General features: G+C 44.1%; 1 pseudogene; it reads right to left on the reverse strand.

Annotated features, from left to right (window-relative positions):
- Nucleotides 1-442: 442 nt before the first annotated feature.
- LOC125171753 (developmental pluripotency-associated protein 4-like) lies at nucleotides 443-16,222 on the reverse strand (annotated as a pseudogene).
- Between the last annotated feature and the right edge of the window lie 1,111 nt (nucleotides 16,223-17,333).

Consider the following 17,333-nt stretch of genomic DNA (forward strand, 5'->3'; position numbering starts at 1 on the left):
CGCTCCTTTCGGGACGGACCCTAGCCAATGACCTAGCATGGTGGTAAAACCTGGTACTACTGTTCTCCCCCATAGGCTGGACTCCTCTAAAGGACTCCCAAGCCTTGGGATTGGCAGAGACTAAGTTGGCATGATAGTCTGACAGTCCTCCCTGCTTAATCTAGTTCCCCCCCCCCTTACATCACAGGTGTTACTCTCCAATGAACTTTGTACATGCTTAATACCTCCTTAACATCTTCCACTAGAGCCTTGTTTTCAACACCTGCCTGGGGCCTGATACCATATGTTACTTTCTAGGGAACTTGGATCCATGTGTCCAAAATTGTAGATGCTTGGATCATCAGGTGCCCAGTTCATGGACAGCTCAGGTTACATAGTTGGTGTATCAAGGTCTGCAGGGGCCCAGCAATTGGCCTCCAGTGGCCTTCCTGATGTATAACGGTTAGAAGGCCTGTTCTGGGGGCTTGCTGGATGCTCGTTCCTTGTCCTCTGTAGCCTCTACTTCAAAGTCCCGTGGATCTGCAGAGCATAAGGAGAGGAAGGGGTCCCATGTATCTCTAAATCCTGTCCTCAAAACGCTTAACTATTTTCTATTGGATGCCCACACAGTTCTTAAGACACATAGATACTTTTATCATCAGTCCTTCCTGGATTGCCTTTTCAAATACTCCTTCAGCTAAGGAAAACCTGATCTATTTCATGCTAAACTCTCAGGGATGCTTATTTGCATACTAATTTTCCTGTATCTTAAACTTCCAGTAATTCATCTAGAGGGTTCCACTTAAAATCCCTAGGATCTGCTTTGAACAGGTGAAAACTCTCCTTTTTACTCTTCATGGTTTTACCGGGAAACTGCTTCCTTTTATTCAAAGGCCATTACAACTTTCAATATTGTCCAATTGTTAGTGACCTATGGTAAACCATATTTAGCCTTTGCCTATAGAACTTTAGTTCTGTTGGCCAGCCCTTGTTCTTGTCCCTTGTAGTCTGAGTTCCTGTGACTGCCAGATTATTACAGGTTTACTCTCTTCTCCCTCCTCCCATTGCCTAAAGAACATTGCTTGATCAAATTCTGGCTTTTCAGTTATTTGGAAACCCCTTGCCAATAGTCCTGACTTTGTACTAAGTGTCTAAATGCCGATTTCTGATTATCCTTAAAGCCAGACTGAGACCCTACTTAGGCCATATTCTTTGTAGTGACTTTGTCCCATACTCCTCAACCTAGGGCCAGTGGCAATGTTGGAAGAAGATTCAACAGCCCCAGCTAGGACTGGGGATCCTAATTTGTCCAAGTTTTCTTGTTCTAACTGAACTCCATGGGATCCTAGAAACCCGTAGGGAAATCAGTTTGGATAAACTTCTCAACATATGGATACCCTGCTCCACTTTGATTACAGGCCCACACTTAGGAGGGTTTGGTATTCTCCCAGGAGTACTTAGCTGCCCAGGGGTCTAGCAGACCATGGGCAGTAGTAGTCTGGAGTATGGGAGGAGGGCTGTGGATGTGGGAAATAATCCGTAGGATTAATATCCAAGGCTTCTCCTAAAGCTACCAAATCAAGGAGGGTGTGTGTGTAGCTTAAAATTTCTGCCACCAGTGGCGTCTTCCATGAAAACTCAATCATAAGTGTGTGTGTGTGTGTGTGTGTGTGTGTGTGTGTGTGTGTGTCTTGAAACCATAGAAAGGGGTAAAAAGCACTAGCCAGGATCTCTTGCCAGAGTTGCTGTTGCTGTGAGACAACAGTGTGTGGGAGTCGGGCTTGTGGGTAAGTGAAATCAATGTCCTAGTCTCGGGAAAGCTACATCTTGGTGTCGTTATCAAATAGAACTTGTCACAGTGGGTACAGTGTGCTCTTGGTTTTTGGGGTAGATCCCCATGGTTCATCGCATGAATCTAACACCCAGTGCTCTTCCCACCAAGTGCCCTCAGTGCCCATCCCCCATTTCCCCCTCAGATTGTTTTCGGCATTCGAGTCTCTTATGGTTTGCCTTTTTTTTTTTTTTTTTCCCTTCCCTCATGGTCTTCTGTTAAGTTTGTCAGGATTCACAGGAGTGAAAACCTGTGACCTGTCTTTTGGCGGGCTTATTTCACTCGGCATAGTATCTTCCAGTTCCATGTTGCTGCAAATAGTATTTCATTCTTCTTGCCAAGTAGTATTCCATTGTATGTATAGCTAACAATGACGTTGATCAGTTGATGGACATTAAGGCTCTTTGCACAACTTGGCTATTGTTGAAAGTGCTGCTATAAATATCGGGGTACTTGTGCCCCTATGCATCAGCACTCCTCTGTCCTTTGGATCAATTCCTAGTAGTGCCTATGACTGGGTCGTAGGGTAGTCCTATTTTTAATCTCTTGAGGAACCTTCACGTGGTTGTCCAGAGCGGCTGCACGAGTTGGCATTCCCACCAACAGTGCAAGAGGGTTCTTGGTGATTGTCTTCAGGGCAGATAGTGTCACTGCCTGAACCATGAGGTCTGCCATTTATATTCTATCACTTGGCATCAGTCTGGACCTAGATAGTAGGAAAGTGACAAGTGTATCTGCAACAACATATTGTCTTTAGGTACACTCGAGTACTTTGAGGGGTGGAGATGGCACTTGTTACCCAGTTACCTAATCATTCTGCGATTATAGAAAGACTCCTTTCTTTGACCTAGACAGAGCAATCTAAATGTTCCCGTGGGTCTGGTTTAATTTACAGCCCCTACTGAAAAACGTGTAGGCCTACGCTTCATTCTGCTTCCTGCTTGTACCTACATTTTTGGGCTTAAATCCTTATTACAGGTGACTCCTACCTTACTTTCATTTCCATTTACCTGTACAAATGGCACTTATCCTGTTGGCTTTCCATTCAGAACTTTTAAACCAAGAGGGGGATGCAGCCGGATTTAAGGCATTTTGACTTCATCTTTGAAACTGTTTTCTAAAACCAATATCCCCGGAAAAATCACTCAAAAGTTAATTAAATTTCCATGTCAGCAGTCCCTTGAGTGTCCCCCTTTCCCTTTACCTGTAGGGTATAGCTTCCAAGACTGCCCCCCACCCTGGGACTGTGGGAAACCTCAGATCATACCAAAAGTACATAGTACTCCTAAGCATGCATATCAATGACAAAGTTCAGTAAGTTAGGCACAACAGACAAAAACTAACATGAAGCTATATGAATGTGGTCTCCTAAAATCCTATTAAACTGTAATCCCTCTTGTGATCGGAGAGGATAAAAATGCCCATGTGAGGAGATGAAGTGAGGATGAGGATGGACTGGGGACATAGCTACAGCTAACTTGATAGTCAGAATTGTCCGTCTCTGCAATGTGCGGGACTGTAGGTTAACAAACTGGGTCAGGGGGGCTATTGGATGAATCCTGTTTTGGTGGATGTTAAACAGTGAGTCACTTACTCGTGAAAGTAAGCGAACAACCATGAGGACTATGGACTTGGCCTCAGGGCTAGGAACTCCTCACTACTTAAAGCAGAATGTCGAAACAATCCCTGATACAGGAGCGGCTGGGAAACAGGTTTAGGACTTAATGAAACCTCATGTGTCCCTGTTGGAGAAAATCTTATTTCAATACAAGTTTAGATTATATGTATACATGTATACAGAAACGATCTAACCTTTTTGGTATTAGGAATTCTTGCAAAGTCTGACTAGCATTTGTAGGTGGTTCTTTCCTCTCATAGGTTTGTAAAAATGCTGCTTCTGCCTGCCGCCTTCCTGCTGCTTCCATCACTCTGGTTTTACCATTTTTGACAGTGTTGGCTTGCCAAACCCCTTGTCAAAGGGAATGGTTTCTGATTCGGTTAGAAAGCTGCCTGATGTTTGCTCTGGAAACAGGCTAAAGGCTCTACTTCCCTGTCCTCGAAGCTAGCCCTTCTGAGGCCAGGGGAGCCATGCCAAGCCCTCCTTACCCCTTTAAGGATCCACGAAGCCCTTCTATGGCTTTCCAGGACTCTGCTTCATAAAAGTGCTACTGAAACAGGTGAATTTCTCTACTACAGGCTTTAATGATGAAGGTAGTGTGTACAGTAGAGTGTGGTACAAGTCAGGATCAGTGTGGGCACCCAGTCTTGTTCCTCTTTAAATGGCACGTTTACCAATCGGTAGGTCTAGAGCTCCTTAACCCATTTATAATGGGTGTATCATACATCTTTCTGTTGCACAGTTAAAATGCAACATAGAAAATGTACTTAGACCAATACACTGGGCTTTAAGAGAAACCCACAAAACAAAGTGGTCTATGGTATTTAAAAAGCCCAAGGAAACCACTTGGACGATGTGCTGTATAAGGCCTATATTTGGTCTTGGTCCCTGGTTCCTGGCACAAAGCTCAAAATCTTTGGAATCTCAGGAGTGCTAGGAGGGTCTACTGTTACTCATAAGGAGCCCCTTGTGATCATACTTGAGTCAATGTTAATGAAGCAACTTAGAGTGGTCCATCTATGTGACCCTGGATGGGCCTTTGACCAGAAGCAACACATGTTTGGAGGGTTAGACCTTTGAGCTCTCTCCCCTGACTTGCAGAAAAGAGAAGTGTGGGAGCTGGGGATCAAATTCCTAAGCAAAGCGATCTGACCAGCTTCTGGGTTGGTGAACACCTAAAAGTGCTAGGAGTGTGGTGTGCCCAGAAGTCATGAAAGCTCTGTACAAACTACCAGGCCTCCTTCCCTGCACTCCCAACGTTGCCCTACACATCTCTTAAACTTAGCTGTTCCTGAGTCCTATCCTTCATCATAAACTAGTACACATAAACATTTGCCAGTTGGAAGAACGGTTCCAATAAACTGAACCTAAGGAGATTTAAGAACTCGAGTGAAGTTGGGCAGATGTTCAGGTTATCTCTGAACTTGTATTTAAAGCGGAAGCAGTTTTGTGGTACTGAGTCCTTAAACTTGTATCTGTCCACAATTCTATGCATAATGTCAGTTGAATTGTTGGACACTCAGTTGGTGTCAGAAAATTGGTTGTTGTGTTAAAAAAAACCAAACCAAAACACCAAATATTCCAGAAAATGCATGAAAGAAAAGGACAGACTTTTCAATCCTATACTTAAAGCTAGGTCTGAACAGAGAAATAAGGTAGTGTCTAAGCAAGATTTTGGCAGACCATTTCAGAGTATGGCTCTACAATATGTTACAAAATGCCATAACATCTTAAATAGTGACTTTGGCTAAGTCCTTAAAAATATTAGCAAAACAGATGAACAAGCTGAATTAGAAAAGTACACCTGTAGTTTTGCTTGCTTTTTTTTCTCTTGAGGTCTTAAGACTCTATTGAAATGGTCCTGTCCCTTCAGTCTTCAGTCAATTGCCAGAGTAAAGAGCACAGCAGACCTGTTCTCTTAGCAAGGTTGACCAGGTTTCTGCTTAAGGTAAAACTTGGCTCTTTGTGTGACCATTGTTCCCATGGAGTAGCCTGAAATGCTAGTTTTTGGTAGTATCAGATGATAATATTAGGGGGTATAATGAGCATACATGTGGCTCTTGCCTTTGGAATAGAAGTGGTTCCAACCATGCAGTCCAACAGCCATTGGTAGTGTTGCCAAACTGAATTGTATCCCTTAAAGATACTGAGAATAGTAGTTACTATGATAATCCCTTACTTCAGTTAGTGACTTAAGGTGACGGGCTGCAAATTGGCTTTTGCAGGCTTGATAGGTGACTCCCTGCTTTGCAAGAATATCCAGTGTTTTTCATCTTCAATATCCAGGTACATCAATGGTATAACATGTGAGGAGATATATCTATATATATAGATGGATAGATGGCTTTATCCTTGTAAAAACCCTATCAATATCTCCCGTGAACAAAATGCTGGAATTGCTTCCACTTTGTACCTTTGTAGGATTAAGATGCAATCTTTAAGATTCTCCTGTGCAGATGCTGAATGAGATTGGTCTCTTGAGCCATGACTATATCTTGCCCAATAGACCTCCTTGATGGTGACCATGGGGTGAATCTATCTCTGCATTGACTATTCTGAGGCAGTTGTCAAGTCCTTTCTTACCCAGTTCCTTCAACCAGCTTTGTAGTTCTTGACTAGGCCTTCACTGAAAGACCTAGTTCTGTGACTTAGAACAACACCAGGCCCAGTAAACGAATAGGCAGTTGTAACCATCTGTCAGGGTCACATCAGCAATGTAGACCAGACCTGCCTCGATAGTGGGAAGTACCTTGTGTGGCTTCTATCTCCGTTTTACTGGGACATCTGTGTTCCTTCATGCCCCACTTCCCTTCCGGTGCAAGTCTTGAGAGTCCTACTGGATGAGGACTATTTCTCCTTCCTAACCCTTTTCAAAAGGAAGACTGACTTCAGCCTGAAAGGCATAAGGTATACCAGTCACTTTGATCATAGAATCAGAGTGGTTGACAAGGGTATTAATCCAAGTCCTAGGTAGGAACTTGAGATACTCCTACTTCGAGAATCGCTAATGAAGAGTTCTATACTTCCTGTGTTCAAACTCGTGACAGGGCACAAATACATATCCGTTACACACTTCACGGCTGATGGAAAGCCTGCCAAAGCTTAAATGTATCCGTGGTGAAAGGACATCAACAGGTACGACTGCCCCAGAGGACAGAACAATCCTGAATGTCTTGGTACTGGGGGGAAAAGGAGACCTTGAAAGAGGTTTCTTGCTGAAAGTATGGGAAAGGCCCTTTCCTTGCAAATAAGGCCTGGAGTCCTGGAATCTGGGCTTTATAACAAGCTTTCCTAGTAAAAGGACAGGCTTCAAAAATACTGTGACAGGTAGCTGGGAGTCTGGCATAGGAAGCCCGTTTCTTGGGGATTGAGATACTTTAAGAGTGCCTAAAAAGACTGGTCCTGTATAAGGGTAAAATCCTGAGCCTAAAACAAAAGCACATATGGGTACTGATAATGTCCATCAGATCACTATGGTGGCCGTCTGAGGGTTTATGCAGAGTGAACTTAGACTGTTCATTGAAGGAATATTTTCTATCCCTAACACTGGCTGTAGACAAACTTACAGTCTCTGTTAAAAACTGGAAATAGAGCCATGGTGGGCCAGGAATTCCCAACAGCTACATCAGGGCTCTGCACTTTGGAACTTGATGCACTGGGAGTAGCCTAGCGTAGTTAGGAAACCATTTAGGGGGACATAAATACTTGAGTCCAAAAGTCTGGAGGGATTCCAAGACAGCCGAGAGGGTTACTCTGAATTTCTTCTTTGAAGCCCAAGGACAACTTGGTGAAGCTATCTCCAGAAGGCCACAGACGGTGATACACAAATCTGAAGTGGAGTTGCACTAAGACTGTTGATCCTGGGGGTCCTTTAGAAGGAATAACATACTCAGTCTTGACCTACTCTCATGGAATGCTTCCCCTCTTTGTTCAGAGTTGTAACTATCCCTACCTGCATATTCTGTAACCACTACCTGCTCTGCTTGGGAGCCTAGCAAGCAGGAACCTTCTGGGTTTAAAGTCCGTGGGAATACCCACTTTCCTCCTCTCAAACTTTCTCACTGGTGCCCATAAACACGGAAATCTACATTTCTCCTGAAACCCTGATTTCCTAGCTTCAACCTCCCCATCCCACCCCTGGCCTGGAACCCTAGTGACCTACCTTGGGGTGGCAGCTTCCAGGAGCAACTACCTGGCTTTCTGTGCTCTATTGAAGACCATAGTTGACTCTCCCAGCACTTTCATGTGGTTTGGGCCTCAAGTAGGCCTTTGTATTTCTAAGCAAGGCCTTCACTCGAGTTCAGATATTCCCAGCTTCCAGTGTCTGGGTGGGGATAAGAGCAGCCTGTGTCAGAATAGCATTCTGCTTGTGTAGACCAACTACTCTGTTACTGAAATGCAAAGTAAGCCTTGTTTTGACCTTGAGTCCTCTGATCACTTGCTTTACCGGTCAAACCTGTAAGTTGTAGCCTTAAAGTCTTCATTCCAGAAACCTAGCTGTGTTGTGGTTGGTGATTGAAAAGCTACTAGAAGTTGTCATGGGTCACTTACCCTACTACCGGGCGATTAAGTGAGATTAGATAAACCTTCAGACTTAAATTCTCTAAGCCGCACTACCATACTCCTCTACTTAATTCACAGAAAAAGGACTTCAAGGTAACCCTCAATAGCTCTGTCTGTGGAGGGGAACTGGCTTCACTCCTAAACCTAAAATCTCCCGAACCTTCCACTCTCCTCCAGTCTCTGGAAACCTGTCTCCTCATTTAACAAGTAACTTCTCTATACCTGACTTCTTTCAAATCCTGACTTGTTCGCACATCCTGGAACAGCCAACAAAGCCTAAATTCTACCTCCCATTGTGGATTGAATATCTCCTGTAATGCCTTCCATTAACTCTGGGAAGGTTTGCTACATGAATATCTTTATATTTGATCAGAAAAATTCTCCAGGAAACTAGTCCTCCCAAAACAACTTCTGTGGCTTTTTAAACTGGGGTCTGAGCTATGTGGCCAGCATGGTAAGACTAAGCCAAAAATCCCAGGAAAAAGAAGAAAAACTCCTGTGAAAAGTTCTCTCTCCCTATTCTGAAGACTTCCCTGGCAAGAGGCTGTGTTTAGACTCCAGGATCCCTGACCTATGAGAATTAGAGAGCAGACCAACTCATCTGGCAACTGGCTATTGCTTTCCCCATGCCTCTCCCTATTTAAATGGTATGGCTGTACTGATTCCTTTCCATTAAACTTGGGGAGTCCCCTACCTGCTGGTCCTGGGGACTTCCACCTTGTTGGTCTTGGACCTTTCCCTAGAGTTCATTTCACGAGGGTCTTGATCTGGTATCTCCTGTCCTGACTCACTTCTTTAAACTACTTTGGTGAAGGTGAATGACCATGCAGAAAGAAGTTGGCAAGTCACAGGAAAACTGTTGGAGCTAAACCTAACACCAAAGTGACTGATGGAGCCCCTCTGATCTTGTTCCTTAGTTGCCTTCCCGACCAGGAAAAGCTGCCAGAAATCAGCCTGCCTCTGCGATTATTCAAATGCTGCCAATGGGAGATAGGATATATTCCACCTGCAAACAGGACTGCTTGTCTTGACTATCATGAGACTTCTTGCTGTGGTGGTGCACTCTCTACCTGGGACTCCTCTCCCTTTTGTACATACCTGAGTGACTAGCTAAACTCCTGAACTATTCCATCACTGGCTTCTAGTGTAAGGTCTTGTCTAAAGGAGCTGCTAATGTGGTGGACCCAGCTGAGCCATAACCTAGACCTTCTGCTTGCCCTTTGGAGAAGGGCTGTTGTTAACTCCTTGAGGACTGCTTCAGTCATTGTTTTTGGGGGCCCTGGGCTTGGCCTTGGAGTTTGTTTTCTCTGATCTTCAGTTTGGATATCCATGAGGAACCATGCGTTTCAGGATTTCAAGACTTGCAAATCTGCATCTTTGTGTTACGAGGCTTCAAAATGCTTTCCCAGTAAGAACTGCCAGAACATAGGGACTCTGGATACTTGTCTTGGATGGGTCTGTAGTCTGTGAAGCCCTGTTTAAATTGTACTCGATTTGCTAACTAAGGTCAAAATAGAATAATCAAGCCAGAGTTCAAGAATCCATGGTAAATTGCAGATGAGGAAAGCTGAGCACTTGATGCTATGTTTAAAGTCTTTCATACTACAACTACACCTTTTAACACTTCTGTGGACCAGAGAATAGGGATCCCATTTGGGAAAGAACAGGGAAAGCATCAAAGTAAGCTGAAATAGAGCTAAACATCCCTCAGATAGTGGCTTCAAACTAGCCCATGGTAGTCCTGAACATAGGCATAGACTTTTTACCTGAGAAGGAATATTACAAGCTGATCTTATGATCTGTCTTCATGATTAGGCCAAGAAAAGGACATCAAGACCTATTTGCTAGTGCCTTTGAAAACCATTCCTAGGTTCGAAATACTAAAATCCTAATACGCAGAGCACAAATGGTCAGATTCTTGCCATGTCTCCAGTAAATTCTAGGCATCTTGAATTATCTTTAATCTGGTAAACACGTGATCCCAACTTGTTGCCAATACCAGTAATCCACCACAACTATATTGATACAAAGTATGGGAACTTGGGATGACCTTAAAACATCCTTCCAAGTTACAGAAAAACAGGCTTCCAGGTTATTTTCCCTTGAATATGCAATATCTGCATCACGGGATTCATGATCAAGGCCTGGCACTGTAGGAGGGACCCACAAGGAATGAAATAGGTTACTCCAATTGAGAGATCCGTATAAAGGGACAGACTTAAAAGGAGAATGCAATAACCCAGAGCTAGTAACAACCAAAGACTTAAAAACCAGTCACGTACTATTGAAGGCTCCAAGGGAAGGGGTTTACAACTGAACCTGGAGGTAGGAGTGGGCTGCCCTGTGAGAAAGGGACCTTCTGTTGATGGACGCAGCTCACCAGAAAATGCCAAGAGAATGGCCCCCTTTTCCTGCTGGATTTCTGGCTGATAGTGCCCCCCCCCCCCCAACCAACAAATTAATCCAAACCACACCCCTGGCAGTTCTGCATGAAAAATGCTTCAGATTAGCCTCCTAACAGGAGGCAGAAAGGCTTACAGAGGGGCAAACAATATATCCAGCATATAGGCCTAGAATAACTTTGTAATGCTCTAAGTCTTCCCAACTGAAATGCATTTTTTCTTGTTTTTGTGGGTTTTTTTTTTTTGTTTTTTTTTTTTTTTGAGAGTACATATGTAGGGGGAGGGCAGAGGATCCAAAGCGGGCTCTGTGCTGACAGGCCAATAGCAATGAGCCCACTGTGGGGCTTGAACTCCTGAACCGCAAGATCATGACCTAAGCTGAAGTCAGACTCTCAATCCACTGAGCCACTTGGGCTCTCAAATTCATTTTTCAAGTAAAAATTTACACTTCTAGAAAGCGGTCACATAAATGGACTACAAATCTCAAAAAAGCTCTTAACCACTGTTGCAAACTGCCTTTGCAACCTGAACGGCCATAATCCATACCTGAAGCTGGTCCTGTCTCTCCTACTGGGACTGCTTTGGAAGAACCCTAAGAGCTACTCGCTCCTACATCTCATGACTGTTCCTGTAATCTTGATACTTACCGTCCCAAAGTTACACATTCAGCACTAGAGGGGAAACTTGGCTTCCTCTTGGGTACTGTGAAGGTTCTCTTGTACCTTCTGTTCACTATCGTAAAGATGGCTTGCTTCGTATATGGAGGACATCTTTCTCATATCTGCCTCTATTTTTCAGGATGTGCTAAGTCCTTGCCATGTGCATCAGGCTACACGTTAGCATCTGGTAGGCCACAGGCTGCATCACTATCGCGATGTCAATGTGGGTTAGTATGCAGTACTGTTAGCAAATTCAGATCTGATGGGTTTGCTGCACAACAGGCCAAGAATTCCAGAGACAAGGTGTTTGGGAAAGGAAAGGGAGTCTATTCAAGAGTGGCAGCTAACCGAGAAGATGGCAGACTAATATCCTGAAAAATGACCCTGGCCTCTTGGTGCAGGCAGGGGTTTTCAAAGGGGATAAGTGGGGAGCAAAAAGATACCAGCTATAGCTGCCACTTGGGCTTGAATAATCAGATGTCTTCAGTTGACACCTAGGAATGTGCTGATGAGTTGACTTTGTGCAATGTGCTGTCTTCATTGCTCCCATAGAAATGCAAGTCCACTAGTTTGCCAGTGGGCTTAAGATCTGCATACAGGTCTGACCTGGAATAACAAGGGAGGGAGAAGTGTTCAAGGCAGAAAGAGTTCAAGAGGGAGTTTGTCTTGATACAATTCCCAACTGTCCATGGTGTCCTCTTAGCCTTGTTGGAATGGTCAAGGATGTTGTCTGGAGTCTGATTACTTCCTGCAGAACTGGGGTGTTGGGGTGGTCCTAGAGTGAAGCAACTGGTTTTAAGAGGGGCACCCCAATTCCTTTCTTACGTGAGGACTTAAACAGTGACACTTGTCCTGCAGTTTTGTCTAGAAAATACATGAGCCATGCAAATCATCAGCTTGATGAACACCTGCATGTCAACTTATATAAGTATTGAGCTCATCTTAATTAGTCTAAAACAGACTGAATACCTAAAGTTACCCTGGAGAACAAACCAGAGAACCATTGTCTCCAGTATGGAGCTAAGTTTTAGGGTCTGAAGCCAAGGGGCAGGCTTCTTCTACTGATCCTTGTTTCAACTTGGGTGGGGTTATTAGTCTATAGGCAGCACGATGAATTAGCAACTACAAAAAACACTACCTTGTTCCGCTAATATTCTATCTGGGGCTTTTCTGTCAACAATACCACTTTTGTTAAAGCATGCAGAGACTCCTGTGGACTGGCCAGGATTGCATTAGTGATAATTGAGTGAAAGATACATTAGCAAGTACATGTTGATAGGCAACGACACCCAACCATGCTACTACAATGTAACCAAAGCAACTTCGTTCTGGTATTCCCCTGAGCAGACCTCTCATCATGCTAGGGGTGGGAGGCTGAATTAGTCTGGTATCTGAGGGTGAACTGCAACTCACTTGATTAAAGTCCCTAACAGAAGTTCTCAGAAAAGAATTCTAGCGCTATTCTGACCAGAGGCAGGGTTGTAGTTGGTTTAGGCATCACTGGATACTAAGCCTCTTGTCTATTTTCAGGAATAGTTAAATAGGAATGTTTCAAATGACCCTTACTGGATTGGGTAGACAACTCCTTACCTTTGTGAGGATTATGGTGCTGACATGAGGGTATATCTGAAATTCTAAATGGATGCACTAATGGGTTTCCATGATTGACAGAATAAGGTTTGGGGTGGCAAATCCAATGACTACTTGGGAGCTATGCACGAAAGAATGGTCCTGCTAGCCACAGAATATGGAATATGTATCTCCTGTTTTACTGATCCTGAGATCCACTAAGAGGATTCAGGTCCCTGATTGCTGCAGTGGGGCTCACTTCCCTCAAAGTCAACCATCCGAGATTTTATCCTAGCTAACCTAGTAGGACCAGTAGGTGGTCAGTAATGGGTCATGTGACTCCATCCGCTCCTCGGCAAGCTCGTCCTCAGGTCCCTGTTGCCTCCAGGTTCTGAATTCCATTTTGTCGTTGGACTCAAGGATGAAGTAGTTTATCTGATAACTAGATCAGGTGGAAGCTACTGTATGCTAAACATTTGACTTAGGGGTCACACAGCGTTTAAACTTCAATTTGACTTCTTTCAGGGGTCAGGAAGGTCAAGGCTGTGGACTGGAAGGGTCTCCTGTACACAAGGTTGAAGGGGCTTAATTTTAGCCAACTTTGGGGAGCTACCTCTATTGGAGAAGGGCAAGGCAATGTCTTAGATGAAACTAAGCTAAAGAGTGGTTGCTTTTTTTTTTTTTTTTTTTTAACTAGTCCTCTTGGAGGCCTCCACTTAATAGGTAATATGGTGGATACTTGCTGAGACATCCCAGCAAAAAATACTGGGCCCTGATCATTTTGGATTGAACTTGGCAGCCCCAAAGGTGGGATGACTTTTCAATATTTTTAGCACTCATGAAGCGCTCTCAATGCAAGTGGATAAGCTTCCATGCTTTCTAAGAAAGTGTCCACAAATACTAAGTACTTCAAGTTACCAGAGACCTTGGGCATCTGGGTATAACAGTTGCCAGTCTCCCATTGGACATATTCCTTTATTTTATACTCCCATTTTGATGGAAAGTTTTTAAGTCTTGGGATTATTGACAAAAATCCTATCCCCTATTTAGTGATGTTTGTTTGTTGACTTTGATTTTGGGGTTTTTAAAAACTGGGTTCAACCATATTTTAAGTGACCCTGTCTCTCAAGGCCCCCCACTCATAGTGGGATCTTTGCTGCAAAATATTTCTCTACAGGATAGACTAAATCTTCAGGCAATAATGTGGCCCAATATGTATTTTCCGTTTAAAACTTCTATCTGTATTGGTCAACTTCCATTCTGTAGTTCATTCCTGATCTCTTGTAATCTACTGGGGAAGTCTACAGGAGGAATCTGGAAACCCAAAGCCTGGTGGGCTTCGTGGCCTGCTTGGCCACAATGCCTGCTAACAGATTGCCTTTAACTGGGTTTTTAATACTCTAAGCGATAAGTGATTGCCACCCCAGATGGCTGTTCTACATCCTCCAGTAGAGCTAAAGTTTCCACAGGGTGTGTTTTTTCTAGTTGTAACATGTGAGGATTGCAGCCCAAATTGGTCCATACCATGTTAGTTACAAACGTCCGAACTCTGCTACTCCCAGTACGTTTTGGAGGGGGCAAACTTCTAACCCAATAAACCCATAACAAGAAAACAAGGGTAGAAACTGCCATGAAAACAAGTGGAAAAGCCCCTCTTTTTGGAGAGTCCCCAGACTATAAATTCAGGAAATAAACTCCTCAAATCCTATATATTAAGTGAATAGTTTCCCTTTGTCCATCATACCTCATCCAGGGATCTCTTAAAAGCATACTGGGCTTAATCCTGAGTTAATACTAAACATGATTTGCTGGTAATGTGTATGGTCTCCTCTAATAAAGTAGATTTCATATACACAATTAAAACCTAAAGCCATCAATTGATTTAGAAGTAACCTTAAATATCATTAAGCAGTAAGAACAGTTGTACATGGAAACAATACTGGCTAAGTGTTTTGGGTCTCAGGTCCAGCGATAGACCATAGAGGTCTTGTGGGTTATTAAAAATGTCAAAACGTTTGATCAGGAGTGGTTCTGGGAGTGGGGAGAGAATAACTTTACCTTTTGGTTTAAGGTACTCAACAGTTGAAGTCCTGGACCTGAGAAGGTTAGCAACCTCCAGAGGAGTCAGAATCCTAGAAAGAGAAATAGGCATGGAAGGATACCTGTTCTCCACTCCACCCCTCCACAAGCCTCAGCTCAGACTCCCACTTTAGAAGAACAGTCAAGGTCCTTTCTATTTCAGAAAGTTAATGAGTGGTATGAACGAACCTGTTAAACTAGCTTTTCCATTCATTCCACTTAGTATCGCAGAAATTCCCAACTTAAAACCTAAGCTTCTGTAGCCCAACACAGAAAGCCCCAGGCCCTGTTGGGGGTCTGAGGGTGTGACCTCTGCAACCCACCAGGCTGTGTCCTGTAAGCAAGCGTGGAGGGTGTGCAGTATTTTGTGGGCCCCAGATAGGAGTGGCACGACAGAGTTGGATAGTTCCTTTTCTACCACTAATCATCAAACCAGTTGTACTCCTCCTAGTGTTGTCATCTCATTGAAGGTTTTTTCACAAATGCCTTATTCCCCCCAATACATTTGGGATACAGCCTATTACCCTCCAGGTGTGGGGATGGAAAATTGCAGCCAGGTACAAGGAAGAGTGTGTGTGCTCTCCCTTGTTTTTTAAGGCACCCAGGCTTGGCCTGCATGAAATTGTAGGCAAATCCAACCCTTGTGTCTGCAGACCTCACAGGCCTCCTGTAGCAATTCCACTGTCTGCATCTTCCCAGCCCTGGCTGCAATTCTGGACCAAGAGGCAAACGCAGCCTTTGGTGCCAAGGCATCGACTCCCTCCAGGAGAGTATCAGACCCAACCAACCCCCACCCTCAGGGGGCACAGTCATTTCAGGAGGATAGGTTCTATCAGAAGATGCCTTCCCCCCCCCCCCCAACTTCTTTGCAGAGAACTATCCCCTTTGTCCACCTTTAATCTTTTGTATGACAGCCTAAGAATCTTAGCCTCCTTTGCCGGGACAGGTAAGTTCTTCTGATGAGGGTAAGCATATTCAGTTACTTACCTGCATCTAATTTCTGGCCTTCAGTGCTCAGCTTTGGTTGCTGGCAATAGGCCCACATGACGTCTCTGTGAAGCATATTGGCTGGTGGCAGTTGAAGGTAATGGAGGAATTGGGATTTTCTTACCAAGTCTTGCTCTGCCATTGCCTTGTGCTGCCTTTTGCTGTTCAGTCCTATTCACTGAGGTTCTTTGTAACTTTGGTTCACCGGAAGCCTACTGTTTATAGCTTCTCCTGATAGAGATTTGCAGGCCAAATGGTGGTCTGCTGACTTCCTCATGGAGTTCCTTTACCCTGTAGCCTTTTGCTTTCTCCACGTCCGAAGAGAAGTCCAGGGTCTCCATATGGTGTTCAATGCCCTTGTTAGATGTCCAGTGACTGCTGCTTTCAAATGACATGATGAGCATGCACTCATCAGAAAGGCCTAGTGAGGGTTGGTGTTTAGAATCTCCTTCTCACCAAACCAAAGGAGAGCTCTTGTTAGGGCGATGATGGCCTTCAGAGAAGAATTTCTGGGGGGCAGTTGTTCAGCCTGCATTATCTCTTAGGTCACCATAGGATCTCCAGCCTCTGCTGCCTGTGTCCCGTAGAGCTATCTTCATCTTTAGAGTTCCCAGTCCAAGTATTGGAAAGGCTGCTCTGTAAGTTCTGGCCCTGCTAGAATATTCTAAATCAATATGTAAACAATCCTGCTCAAGGTGATCATTAGGATCAGCAAGCAAAATTGCCAGGGTTTAATTTCACACTAGGGTTATCGGCTAGGAGTCCCTGATAGTTCCCCCACTCAGCCAGTAGTAAGCCAAAATCCTCCCTCCGTTCCAGCAGAGTAAGTAATGATATGCATAGACTGTTACTGGTTGGCCAGGTGACTTTTTTGGCACCCTGTAAAACCATATGAGTAGCAGCAACTGCTCAGACAGGGTGGCCACACTTGGTTCTGCCCATCTTTTGGTGGGGGTGGGGAAGCCAACAGGTTGGAGAAAATCCTCAGCATTTGGATTAATACTCCTACTCCAATACCTTGTCTTCTATGCACCTATGATTCGAAAGATCTCTTGATCAGGCCAATTCCAAAGTGTAGGGACTGGAAGCAGACTCTTGGAGTATCAAATGCTCTCTGGCACTCCTCTTCAAATCAGAGGCTCAGCTTCTAATCCTTGTAATGCCTTGTACAAAAGCTAAAATAGCTGTAGTTCAGAATTGAGATGTGGCAGAATCCAGTTATGCTTAGGAATGCCCTCAGTTGGCATCTGGTAGTGGGTGCTTTGAGCACAGCAGATCTTAGTCAGTAGGTGGCTTTACCCTTGTTAGGCTGCAGCACAGGTAGATTATTTTACGTGCAAATAACCTTGTGGGGAGTAGACCTTGTATCCACAGTCAGCAGGTGACTTAACGAGCAGATAGTGTTGTCAAAAAGGCTTTTGTAAGTAGAACTGGAGGGTCCTCCAGTCACTAGGCAACAGTTTCCCCCAAATAGGGGCAATTCTTAACTGGAGGTAAAACTGTCCAACAGTAATGGTGGGAAGTTCTAGGACCTGGTTCCTGCCATTCAAAAGCAAATCACAATTGGGTCTTCCCTATCAGAATACAGAATGACATTTTTCAAAGTTGAGACAGAACCATCCATAGGTCCTGGGTATTGTAGTCAG

This window comes from Prionailurus viverrinus, chromosome C1, assembly GCF_022837055.1.
Source record: "Prionailurus viverrinus isolate Anna chromosome C1, UM_Priviv_1.0, whole genome shotgun sequence".
Taxonomy (NCBI): Eukaryota; Metazoa; Chordata; class Mammalia; order Carnivora; family Felidae; genus Prionailurus; species Prionailurus viverrinus.